Raw genomic sequence first — 13,140 nt, 5'->3', positions numbered from 1 at the left:
AATTGCAGTTGCCACAGGCCTGGTTATAATTATTTTAAATTATTTTTTTAATTACTCTTAATATCAACAGCAACCCTCTCTCTCTCTCTCTTTCGCTCTCTCTCTATATATATGTATATATATATATAGAGAGAGAAAGATATATATACAGATAGATAAATAGATAGATAGATAGACAGAAAAGTTGGTAAATAGATAGATAGATTGATAGATTGATAGATTGATATGTATATACACTAGTGCCCAAAAACCCGAGGCAGTTTTATTTTTCAATTTCTCAAGAACTTCAACTAACCTTTAACATAAACATATTTCTGCTGTTGATACACTGTATTAATCACACTTCATTATAAACAATAGAAAATAGTTGTGACCATTTGATTTTTTTTAATTAAAGTGACCAAATCCGTTGGACAGAGAACATAAATTTAAAAAATAATAACATCAATATACCAAAGGTTGTGGAAATACATTAACATCTAGTGAACAAGCGTTTATTTTCTATAACTGCACCGCACTTTCTACTGTTAGATTGAATGAGGTGATGACATTCATCGCGTGAAACTTTCGTCTATTCTTCTTTAAGTTTTAGCCACCCATCTTCAGTATTGATAGAGTATCTTACATCCATACGGTTCCGCAAAGTAGACCATAGGTTTTCAATGGAGGCCTATGCAAAACATACACATTTTGCTCCTTCAAAAATTCCATCACATGCTTAGCTTTGTGGCAAGAGGGCGTTATCCTTCGTGAAAATAGATTTTTAACACTCAGAATTTCGAAGTATTGTGATTACATGATCTCTCAACAAGTTCTTGCATATTGTTCCATTAATTCTGGTGTTAAGACGGACCAGATCAGTCGTTCCTTCCCAAGAAATAATTTCAAACACGATTACGGTACATATATATATATATATATATATATATATATATATATATATATATATATATATATATACATACATGTATATATACATGTATACATTAATGTATGTATCTTCATCAGATTTTATGCATGAAGTTTCTAGTATTTACTTCGGGAGCACGATACGTAAGTAGAACTAATTTTAAAGGTATGAAAAAATGTATGGAAATCAAGCTACACAGAATTTTCAAATTGTCATCCTCCTGAAGATTACTCATGCTGTATTATGAATGTATATATATATATATATATATATGTGTGTGTGTGTGTGTGTGTGTGTGTGTGTGTGTGTGTGTGTGTGTGTGTGTGTATGTATCAACAGAACAATTGTATAATTGTTTTCGTGCTACGAAACAGATAGGATAAAGAATTGAAATTTTAACATGCTGCAATAAATTATCGGTAAGATAAGAAGCTTCTTAGAAATTGGAATGTTAATTTTTTGTATACTACTCTCTCTCTCTCTCTCTCTCTCTCTCTTTCCATATATATATATATATATATATATGCATACATACATATATATATATATTTAAATAAGGGAGTAGTCACCAACAATGTGTATTTTTTAACATTATTTTATTATTCCGTATCTTTGTTTTTCATTGAGAATTATGTTTGGATCATTGTAATAATGTTTTTAAGTCATTGAAATCGTTTACGCGCGTTTCAGACGGTACTCAATCAGAACGACAAACTAAACAACATACTAAAACAACAAAAATAATAAAAAGCAAACGCCAACCCAAAAACTTAAAACACATCCTACTTTCCTCAAAACTCGTCCCACATACTACAAAAGGAGTTACAAAATGCAACAAACCGCGATGTGGAGTATGTGACATAATAATAGAAGGAAACACATACACATTGAAAAACCCAGCACAAACATTCAAAATAAAAAAAGGATCTAAATTGCACCTCCAGAAATGTAGTACATGCACTAAGATGCACCACATGCAACAAATCCTACATAGGCGCCACCAAAAATTTCAGCAATAGAGTGGTCTTACATAAGAGCAACATCAAAATTGCAGATAACAGACACCTCTATGTTTCAAAAGACGTACACACATGCAGTGGAAACAGATTCAAAATAATGCCAATCTTCCAAACAGACAATTATTTTTATTTACTTACACAGGAAAAAAACTTCATCACCAAATTCACTCCTGAACTGAACAGAACCGAATACTATCACACAAAACCAGGAAAGGCAAGGTACACTCGCATGCACACCCATACACATACACATATACACACCCACACATAAAGCAGAACCGACACATTAAAACACACACACGTGCGCGCATACAACCACACACAGAATAACACCCTTATCTCTAATAAAACACACTGAACAATACCAACCCTACTTAACCTCGAAACCAACAACACTAGGAGACACCTAGAACCATAGTATAACATCTGTTCCAACACCTCGCTCCCTCCTCAGTCAGGGGAGGAGAACCCCCTCATGACTGAAACGACTATCTTCCCTTCTATCATCCCCTTCCCATACCTACACCCCCTCCAATGCCCCCCTCTGGGGAAAAAATCTTCCCCACACTAGGAACCGATCCTGGGTCTGGCCATACCCACATGGGGAAACAAATAAATAGAAACATTAAAAACTCCCCTATTTTAAATACCCCCCTCTTTCTAAACAAACATAATATAAGACTAAAACGAAAACTCACAATACTAAAATCCAAGCATCCAAAACATAAATATTAAAATAGAATGAAAGAACCCCTACCCTTACTTCAGAAGATCCAGTCCCCCGCTCCCCACACATACACATTAGTAACGACCTCGGATCACAGTCGCCTTCCTAAGGAAGCAAATAACCCCAAAATACTATAAAACAATATACACATTCCCAAACCAATAAAAGCAAACACCCACACGCACACACACGCACACACACACGCGCACACACACACATAAACACACACGCACCCCCACACACACACCCTACCCCACCCTAAAGGAAAAGAAAAACACATTAGCAGAAAGAGATAGCGACTGACTACAGCGAGTTCAAAATCTCCCTGGACAAACAAAATAAAAAAGCAATAAACATTCAGCATACCAATGTATTATAAACACTTAGAAGCCTCCACCCCTTGGAAAAACTTCAAACTAACTACGAAAATCGCAACTTTTACATATTTGAAAATAATTCTTGACGAGGACGCAACACAGACCGTCTGAAACGCGCGTAAACGATTTCAATGACTTAAAAAAATATTACAATGATCCAAACATAATTCTCAATGAAAAACCAAGACACGGAATAATAAAATAATGTTAAAAAATACACATTGTTGGTGAGTACTCCCTTATTTAAATATACATCTTTCTTTCCTTGGAATTTATTAACCATTGTATATAAATATTTATATATATATATATATATATATATATATATGTATATATATATCATTATAAGTTTGTGGGGCATCTATTACTAATTTAACAGAAGTGTTAAAATCGCTGTTGTAATTAGACATTGAAACAATCGTCATTGAATACTCCGTTAGTATTATATTGCATTTCAAATTATTATTATTATTATTATTATTATTAGTAGTAGTAGTAGTAGTAGTAGTAGTAGTATTAAACCTAATAATAATGATAATGATCATCATCATTATTATTAGTTTACATAAAATAACTTGCTTCCACAATAATATAAATGTGATGAAAGAAAAATAAACTATCACATTACTTCCTTGAATTATTAGAGTTGCGGTAGATGTTAGGTTCAATTTGATAAATCAGCCACACGACAAATATCTTTTTTTAATCACATTTATAATAACATTGGATTTGCTGCAGCTTGTCAAGAAGAAACACTTCCTTGTATTATTCTCAATGATTTTCCTGAATACCAGATCTATTTTTAGTTCTAAGGATGGAAAAAATAATAAATGAATTGATTGAACGTATACTTTTCCCCGCTTTCGCATGAAATTGCAATTTATTGTTTCATAAGTTTTTAAAACTATAATAGCTTAACTAAATCCCAGAAATCGCGGAGGAGAATACAGCTCGCAAATTAAATAATTGATGTGTAGGATGTAATTATATTATGGGTAATTTATAATAACTACTAACAATTACCCTTATTTGCCAATATGATATAATCATCAGTTATCTAATTGTAACAAACTTATATAGTGTAAAATACTTACGTAATATTCAGACATTTCATAAAAGCATATACCTCTCAACATTTTTCTTTTCTATCTACAAAGTTGAACTATATATACCTCGTAAAGCTTTGTCAAAAACTAAAGTTTTATGGTGGAGAACGTGTTTTTAGTAAGAATTCGCCACGGTTACTTATTATAAGTAACTGGATGATAGAATTTTACGAGTTAGATATATTGTTATTATAGTTGAATAGTGAAGTATATTAGAGAAATTTGAAAATATTGATCAGCATGCCTAAAACTTAACGTGCATTCCTGATCAAAATTTCTTTAGAAGTAGTATATAAAGTAGTAGTTGTGTATATCGGTCTATGTGTACAATTCTCCTAAGGCTTACATCACTGGGTCAATCATAACCGAATCTCGCATGATTACGTCCCCTAACCTAGGAATGGTACACACCATCTATATATACACAGTAGAAACACATGTGTATGCGTGCTTTGTAGTGGCGGATGCACCTGGATTCGAACGTTTAAGGTGTTCGTTGTGTTATATTTTCAATAAAATGTCCATACAATAATTTCATGAACATATTGAAGGCACGTTAGGTACCTTAACCTAATTCTGCATAGCAGATACATTGTGAAGAATATTTAAAAAAATCTTATTTTCGATGAATTAATTTTCCGTGATCTTTAATTGTTTTTTTTATTTTTTACATACACACACATACACATACACACACAGACACACACACAGACACACACACACACACACACACACACACATATATATATATATATATATATATATATATATATATATAATTGAATATACGGGCGCGTGTAAACAAACATGGCGATCAGTAAAAACAATGCATAATACATGAAATAATAAAGGTTTTAATATAAGATTTAATTACAAATCCTTTATATAAGATTGATGTAATTTGTTGAGAAATTGAAATAAGACGAAAAGAAAAAATACAAGAAGGGCGTTTGCGTCGTACAGATCCAACTTTTGATTTTTGTGTACATGTTTACAACTTTAAAAATATCAGGAAATAATAATTAATTAATATTTAATTGTGAGACTTTTTTCAAAAACAAAATAAAACAAAATGAAAATCCCCTAACACATTTTTTGACTTTTGGTATGTATTTTTAAAAGATTTGTATTTATGCCCACTCATCCCGTGTTCTCTTTTTCCTAACCAGCCACCCGTTACCAAACAGAAAAATACTAAATATTACATATATCGTCCACTGCTAAGTTACAAAGAAGTTCGTACACGTTTGAAGTGTTTCTAACATGTTATTTTTATTATTTATTAAACAGTTTTTCTTTTATATTTTTTAAAACATATTACCTCCAGAAAATTTTGATTATTTTTTATAATACGTTGGGCTATACCGTAAATCAGAAAATATTTATTTATTTGTAATTTAAGCTAATAGCTACTCTGTATAGTTTTTGCTTAAATTAGAAAACATATATTTGTTTTTTTTAGTTGGAAAACAATTGTAACTTGCAATGAAAATAGAAATAAAATAATCGCTTTAAAAATTTGGGGACCAAAAACTTACATGGTTTTCTATTATCATCAGTTTTACATAGTTTTATTTATAATAACATTCTTAAAAATGTAATATATATTAATAATGTATATTAATTCTTAAATATGTAAATATGTATTATTAATATATATTAAGTAAAGTAATAAAGCACTGAAAAGAAACATTCATGAATCTCAATGGATTGATTGCGTATTTAATTATATATTTTTTGTTATATTACATTTTCACCGCAAACAAGGCACACAACCACTTTGATATAGGGGCAACTATCAGGGACATAAGCTACAGGGGTACTATGTCGGGAGTTGAGCAGCAAGATGTCGGTTTACGTTACACATGAACTTCTGCATGTAAATACATTTGGGGAAGCAGGCCCCCGGAAGAGAATTCTAAAATCTAGCGGTTCTGCAGAGGAAACTACTGGAGTAGAAGGTTCTCTTACATCTAGGGCTCTCTACTGTGAAAGGGGTTGACTTAGCTGCTTGTCGGGTCTGTCGGGGACATTTATGTCGAGGGGATACAACACCACACACCCCTACAAAGATCCGGGCAGCGCCGGTACCCGTCGCTAGTATGTTTATAAAACAGAAAAAAATATAGGAAATTTATATAATTAAAGGCTTCTTTATTTTACAGAGTGTTTTCAAGTTCAGTTATAGATTTAAAATATGCTTTGTTTTTAGAGTTCTTATGTTAAGGTAACAAATAGTTAGAAAAAGTCTCTTCTAAGTATCATGTAGTGAAGTGTTCATCTCTTGTTGCTCTGTCAACTATTAATTTAGAAAAAAATCACAAAATGTTACAAATAAAATAAAACAATTATATAAAGAATATTTAATGATCTAAATAATCTTTTGAAGTTAATTAAGCAAGATTATATTCAAAATTCTACGGGATTTTATAAGGAACATACCCCGTAATGAACTAAACTTTAAAATGTAAAAAAAAAAACACCAAATATTTGAGTATATATTTTTAGAAACTGATTATATAATATATCCTAATAAAATCACACATTTAAGAAAATATTATGTTGAGGAATAAATCTCAATTTATCAAATTTACCGTCTTCCATTTGTATCCTTTTTTCAATGCAAATACTGTAATATCGATTAACTTTTGCCACTTGTTGTCGCACAAGCTTAAATAAAAAAAAAATGATATATTTTTTAAAAATAAACTTCTACAAATATGTAACAATCTTAGACGGCTTTTATTTTATTTTGAAATTCACAGTATTCATACCCACTTACCGAAATCTTTATTATTTTGCGCTTGCATAAACAAATCATAGCGCAATGTAGTTTAATTTGATAACGTTATCTTCAGACAGACAGGTGAGATCAAACGGCAACGAACTCGGGATAACTTTCTGCGTGAGAAATGCTTCAAAAACCTAAGTGATATCAAATACGTATTCAGCTACTTCATCTCAACCAGAACGCAAGATTATTGCTTTACTGGCATAACTACACTTTTTTGGCGTTGGCAGAAGGTTGTTTATCTTGATGGTACTTATTTTATTAATTTTTTTTTTTGCTGAATTTAAAAGTAAACACCGCAAGATCCATCTGGTTAACATGATATACACACATTCTTAGAAGTGTTTTAACTTTTAAAACTATAATAAACTCTTCTTCATTTTAAGAATATATGTTTGCCAGTAAGTTAGTTAATTTCCTGCAGTTGCCGTACAACTATCGAAAATCGATAAACTACGGAAATTCCTCTGATAAGTATGGAAAATCGATAGTCAAAAGATTCAAAAAGATTCCAGGAAAAAAAATCACTTCCATATTTACCAAATTTACATGTTTGTTCAGGGTTATATCAAAAGTGAATTTTAGAAGATTTACAACAATCCAGGAAGATTTGCACGGATCATAAACTCAACAGACGTTTCTTTTATATAACTAAGCCCCATATGAAATATATGTTGATTGTTAGAGCACAATTGAATCTTGATATGTGACGTCTGCATTTTAAACCTCACATGTCTTTTTAAATGTGTGTATGAATGTATGTTTGTATGTCTGCCTAAATCTTTTGATAAATCTGATGGATTTCACGAGATTGGAATCGTTTTGATACCCAACACTTCGGAAGATGAATATAAAAAAAATTGGCTAAAATATCAAATCTATCACCGTCAACTGGGCAATTTTGTACAAGCAGAGATCGCTTTTTTCGCCGATATTTTCCAAAGCCAGACGCTCCTTTTTATGGACTAGCCTAAAGTACAACCTTCGTCACTTTCGCTTTGGCGATGGATGCAATGGCAAAGGCGTCACATTTTAATTTTCACGTTTTTTCCCCCTTCGCGATAGGGGTGGAGACTACTACCACTTTTTTGCTCAATACACACCTCCAAACACCCGGGCAACTCCGGCACCTAGCCTAGTTATGTATATAATAATTTCCTGAAATCTGCAGTCCTTTCCCATTAGACAGAGGCGAGTTCATAAATAAATGCGTCAAAGAACAATGGAACAGGAATATTTGACTTTTGCAATTTAATGTTTTATTTGTACCATCATGCGAGAATAATTTTGTAAAATTTGTACTAAACACCCATATATAATGCCATAAATTATAAGCTGTTTACCACACAACACTGTTTCCAAGATTATTAAAAAAGGAATTCAATCATATCATGGTTTCCCATCAATGTTTATCAAACAAGAACTTCCATCTTGACGTATATTTCTTCAGACGTTTTTATCAATAAAGTATTTTCATTCAAGACGAGTCATTAATAAAGCAAACTATTCAAAATAAAGTAGCAGTACTTGTGTTGGTTATTTTTGTTAGATATAGTTTTTTTGAATGATGAGTTCCTTTGTTTCTTTTTTTCTGATATTATTTGGAGTATTCAAACGACTGTGTTCTTCTCTTATATTATGACTATTTCGATTCAGTAAATTTTGATGTCATTCAACATAAGCATGCATATGAAATTTTGAAAGGTGCTTTTTACTTCACCCACGATACAATAAATAAGTAAAGATATCAGAAATAAAATAAGTAATGATAAAAAAATGTATTAAATATTACATTCACAATTCATAAAAATAATAACCCGTGAAACAGTAAAGTAAAACGAACAATTACAATAGTAATCTTAATAGCATTAAAAGCGTACATAATTATTCTCATCTCATTGCTTCTAAATCAATATGTAGCGTAGAGTTTTTACACAGGCATCACCACATTATCAAGGCCAAAATACATCTAGAGGATAAGAGTTAAAGAGTGTACAGTAGAAATTGGACAATATAATAATCATTAGAAATGGAAATTCGGTAAATTTATTAACTTATAGGGAATGGCTCATCAAGAAAATTTACTTTAGACTTGAAGCCAACCATATCGTAGTAAGCCGGAAAGCAGGAAAACGAAAGAAAATTCCACAGGCGTGCAGTTCTAAGAAAGAAGCTTTGTTCATGGAATCTACATTTAGGTTTAGGCACAGATAAAGGGTGGGGGAAATTATTAATATTGTTTTCAGCAAGACGAGTGTTTCCTTTGAATGTTTGGAAAGGGGTGGCCATAGACTGAAGCTCAGGCGAACACTTTCCATGAAAATAACGCTACATCAGAGACAAGCTCGCAACATCTCTTCTGTGAGATAGAGGTTGCAGGGAAAGGAAAAGGACATCTTCTACGAGGCTACGACAGTCTATTTTGAACTCTATCAAGGCAGGACAAGTACTTTCTAGCAGCTCCTGCCCAAATATGGCAACAGTATGTCATCCTTGGACGTACCTGGCTCTTATATAGATAGATAATTGCATCAGCAGTGAGATATCTACTGGATCGATAGAAAGACCCCACAGTTTGTCCTGTGGCCTTGGCAACAGATTTGATGTACGTGTTCCATTTAAGATCAGGAGTAACGGTCAAGCCCAGAAGCTTGTGAAAACGTGAGGCCTCCTGAAGACGACAGCCATGCATTACAATTAATGCCAGATGTGGATCAGAATATTGATGATGTAAAGAGAGAAACTTGGTTTTAGATGCATTAAAAGAAACCAGCCACTCCTTTCCCCCATTGTACCACGTGCTCAAGATCAGAGAAGAGAGAATCGGAGATAACTTTATTGTTTATTGTCTTAGATGTGCTTCGATAGATGGTAGTGTCATCAGCATAAACATCTACAAATGATGTAAGAATGTGATTTGGAAGATCATTAATGTAGATCAGGAAAAGAGTTGGGCCCAGGATGAACCTCTGAGAAACTCCAACATTTATACTGTGAGCTTTTGATTTTTGCCACTCAACTACTACTCTTATGAACCTATCCGAAAGAAATGATTTAATAATTGAGATGACATTTCCAACTATACCATAACTAGAGATCTTGTGAAGTAAACCTTTATGGAATAGCCTATCAAAGGCTTTAGATATGTCAAGAGCAATTGCCATAGAAAGGTTGCCTCCGTCGAGACATTTGCTTATCCTATGCGATATAACTGTAAGCACATCTGCTGTAAATCTAGCAGAACGGAAACCATATTGAGTGTCACTAAGAAGGTTATTTTTGTTGAGATGGTTGATTACTTCTGTATTTAACACAGGCTCCAGCAACTTACTCATGACGCACAGGCGACTTATTGGCCTGTGCTGAGAGGGGGGGTGAGCGATCACCTGATTTCTTAATACAGGGCATACTGATGAGATTTTCCAGGGTGATGGAGAGCAATTCTCCTTAAGACAACGTTCAAACAGTTTTGTAAGGATGGACGCAACTTCTGGTTGAAGGTTTTTTGAGTACTATAATTGGAATACCGTCAGAGCCAGTTGCTTTACTGGAATCAAGGGTTTTGATTAGCTTGGTAACATCACGTACATATATTTGTATATCACATAGCGTGTTTTCTGATACAGGAGGAAATATTGCGGGTTGGCGGCCTTGGTCGCAAAAGGGTAGAATAAGCTACAACGTTCTTGGCAAAGAGTTTGGCTTTGTCTGATGCCGACGAGATTAACTCCGGTCCATTGATGATAGTTGGGATAGATCACACACTTCTGTTCAGGATTATGTGTGCTATTTTCCAAAACTGGTGGGAACGAAACCGCTGCTCAGCTACTTTGGACTTGCTGGATTGATCATACAACTCTATTGCGTTCTTTATTACTTTCTTACAATGGTTGCTAGCAGTCCTGAAAGCGGATTTTGTTTCTATACATCTATTACGCTGGAAGCAGTGGAAAAAGTGATTTCTTTGCGCAATGGCAGCAGCACATTCTGGAGAGAACCATGGCTGGTTGTTAGGTCTCTGCTGGAACTTGTTCGAGGGTATGAAACGGTCCATACCTACAATAAACCATTCCGTCAGGTCTAATACCATAGAGGACATATCCTTTTTAAACATGGAACGATGAGGTAGATTCGATATAAATGCACGGAAGTTATCCTAGTAAGACTTAGTGTATCGATATACTGTACGATGGAGAGGTACGTATGGGGACTTATTACAGTTCATTTTTATCTTAATTGATACAAGTGATTGATCGGAAGATCCAAGAGGAGACAGAAAGAAACTGAAAATAGTTCAGGGTAAGTTTTGAAAAAAGGTCTAGTAGACTCGCATACTGGCCGTCATTGTCTGACACACGGGTAGGATCGTGAACAGTTTGTGTGAGGTCATAAGAAATGGAGAAATCATGACAGAACCCCCGCTCATCATCGGTCTTGTTTAAGTGGGTCAACCATTCGACGTTGTGAACATTGAAGTCTCCACATGCGTGAATGTTAGTTGAAGGATAACCAGATAGGACTTGGTCAATTTTCTCAGATATGCTTTTAAAGATAATAACTCTGCTGTTGTGGGGGCGATAGAGAGTAAATTGAATTGCAGTAGTGTGAGCTAATGCAACCCGTAAGCACATAGAGGGTAAGTTAGGATCTTCTCTCGAGATGTGCCTACCACATGGGAAGCCATCTTTAATATAGGCATATATTCCATACCCATGGCGATCTTGGGGGTCAGATTTAGAAGTTAAGTTAAAGTATCCTTTAATTGCGAGCTCTTCTAGGGAAATAGCCTGTCCACCGCCAGTTTCGCTTAAAAATAAAAGGTGTGGTTTAGTCTCCTTTAATTGGGATTCAACCTCTCGAAAGTAAGAACGTAGACCCCTTATGTTGGAGAAGGAGACATGGTAGTAGGGGTCTACGTTGGAAGTTGAGGAACCGCGTTTAATTGTGTATTTTTTTCTTGCAACTTATCATGGTGGAAATTTGGAATGTGTGGACTAGGTCGTCAGATTTGCTTAGATCAGGGCAGAGAGGGAAAACTAAGACAGAAAAAGAAACGAAGAGTTCTTTTTTTATTGTAGAACATAATAAGGTAAAGCCGTAACAATTACCCGCTAATATGGCATCGAGAGGTCCCACCAGAAACTACCACATGGTCCAGAATCAATTCACCAAATGGCAATACAGCAGCCTCATTACTTTGCACCTACTGATAGGACAGTCTCCTTAGTGGTTAATCCAAGGTTCGAGTCCATGACTATCAGGTGGATAACGTCAGCTCAGATAAAACGTTTACCTCCAGCACCCTTACTAGTGACATGGCTACAAGGATAGACATAGAAACAGAAGATTTCCGTCATCTCTACCAACTGTTCACGCAAAATACTGCCAACCTAGAAAACAGTTTTATCTTCTCCATTTTCAGAAAAATCACTCATTAAAAAATGAGGACTGAGGGACAAATAAGGGGAAGCGAGAGTAACGGGAGCTGCCGATAACGCACCCACAATGCGTTTTCTACTCTCCATTAAAAAATTATTAAGTATTATACTTAATAAAAGTCCAACGGGCGTGTTTAAGGGAAAGTATGGTGATAGATTCCTCTCTCACGAACTAAAAATGAATACAATTACCTAATCTATTTTTGCAATCAACTTGGTAGATAAATAAACATTTATGGACGAGAAAAAACGCTAGCATTTTATGAAACAGAAATACATAAATTAAATACTGAAATAAAATGTAGTTATTAATATTTGAATCTAAAGATAAAAAGTAGGATTTATATAGAAGTCACTTATATCGAAAAACACACTTCCGTCTACAAAATGCAAACTGTAGAAAAGAATTTAAGTTTTAATTCCATCAGCACTCACAAGACTTTTTTTTTAATTTACTGTTAAAATAAACGCGTGATCTTATTCTGGACTTTAGCTAGTCACGTCTTAAGAAACTTGGGATATAAAAAAAGACCGGAGGGGTGGGTTCTTCCGAAAGTTAGTTGGTGACGTTATAAGTAATTGCGAGATAAGATGAAAGCAGGATTAAGGGGTGGGGACCGAAAGGATTATATAATGGATTGAGTCCATGCAATATTTTAGATCAACTTGGTAGATAAGTGAACATTAATGGACGAGAACAAACGCTTTCTTTTACATTTTAATATAAAAAAGTTTTTTTATGAATTAGAAATAATCTATCGTGTTTTTTTTT

The sequence above is a fragment of the Euprymna scolopes genome, chromosome 5 (assembly GCF_053919585.1).
Source record: "Euprymna scolopes isolate OS-2025 chromosome 5, ASM5391958v1, whole genome shotgun sequence".
Classification (NCBI taxonomy): Eukaryota; Metazoa; Mollusca; class Cephalopoda; order Sepiida; family Sepiolidae; genus Euprymna; species Euprymna scolopes.
Note: the sequence above shows the minus strand (reverse complement) of the source record.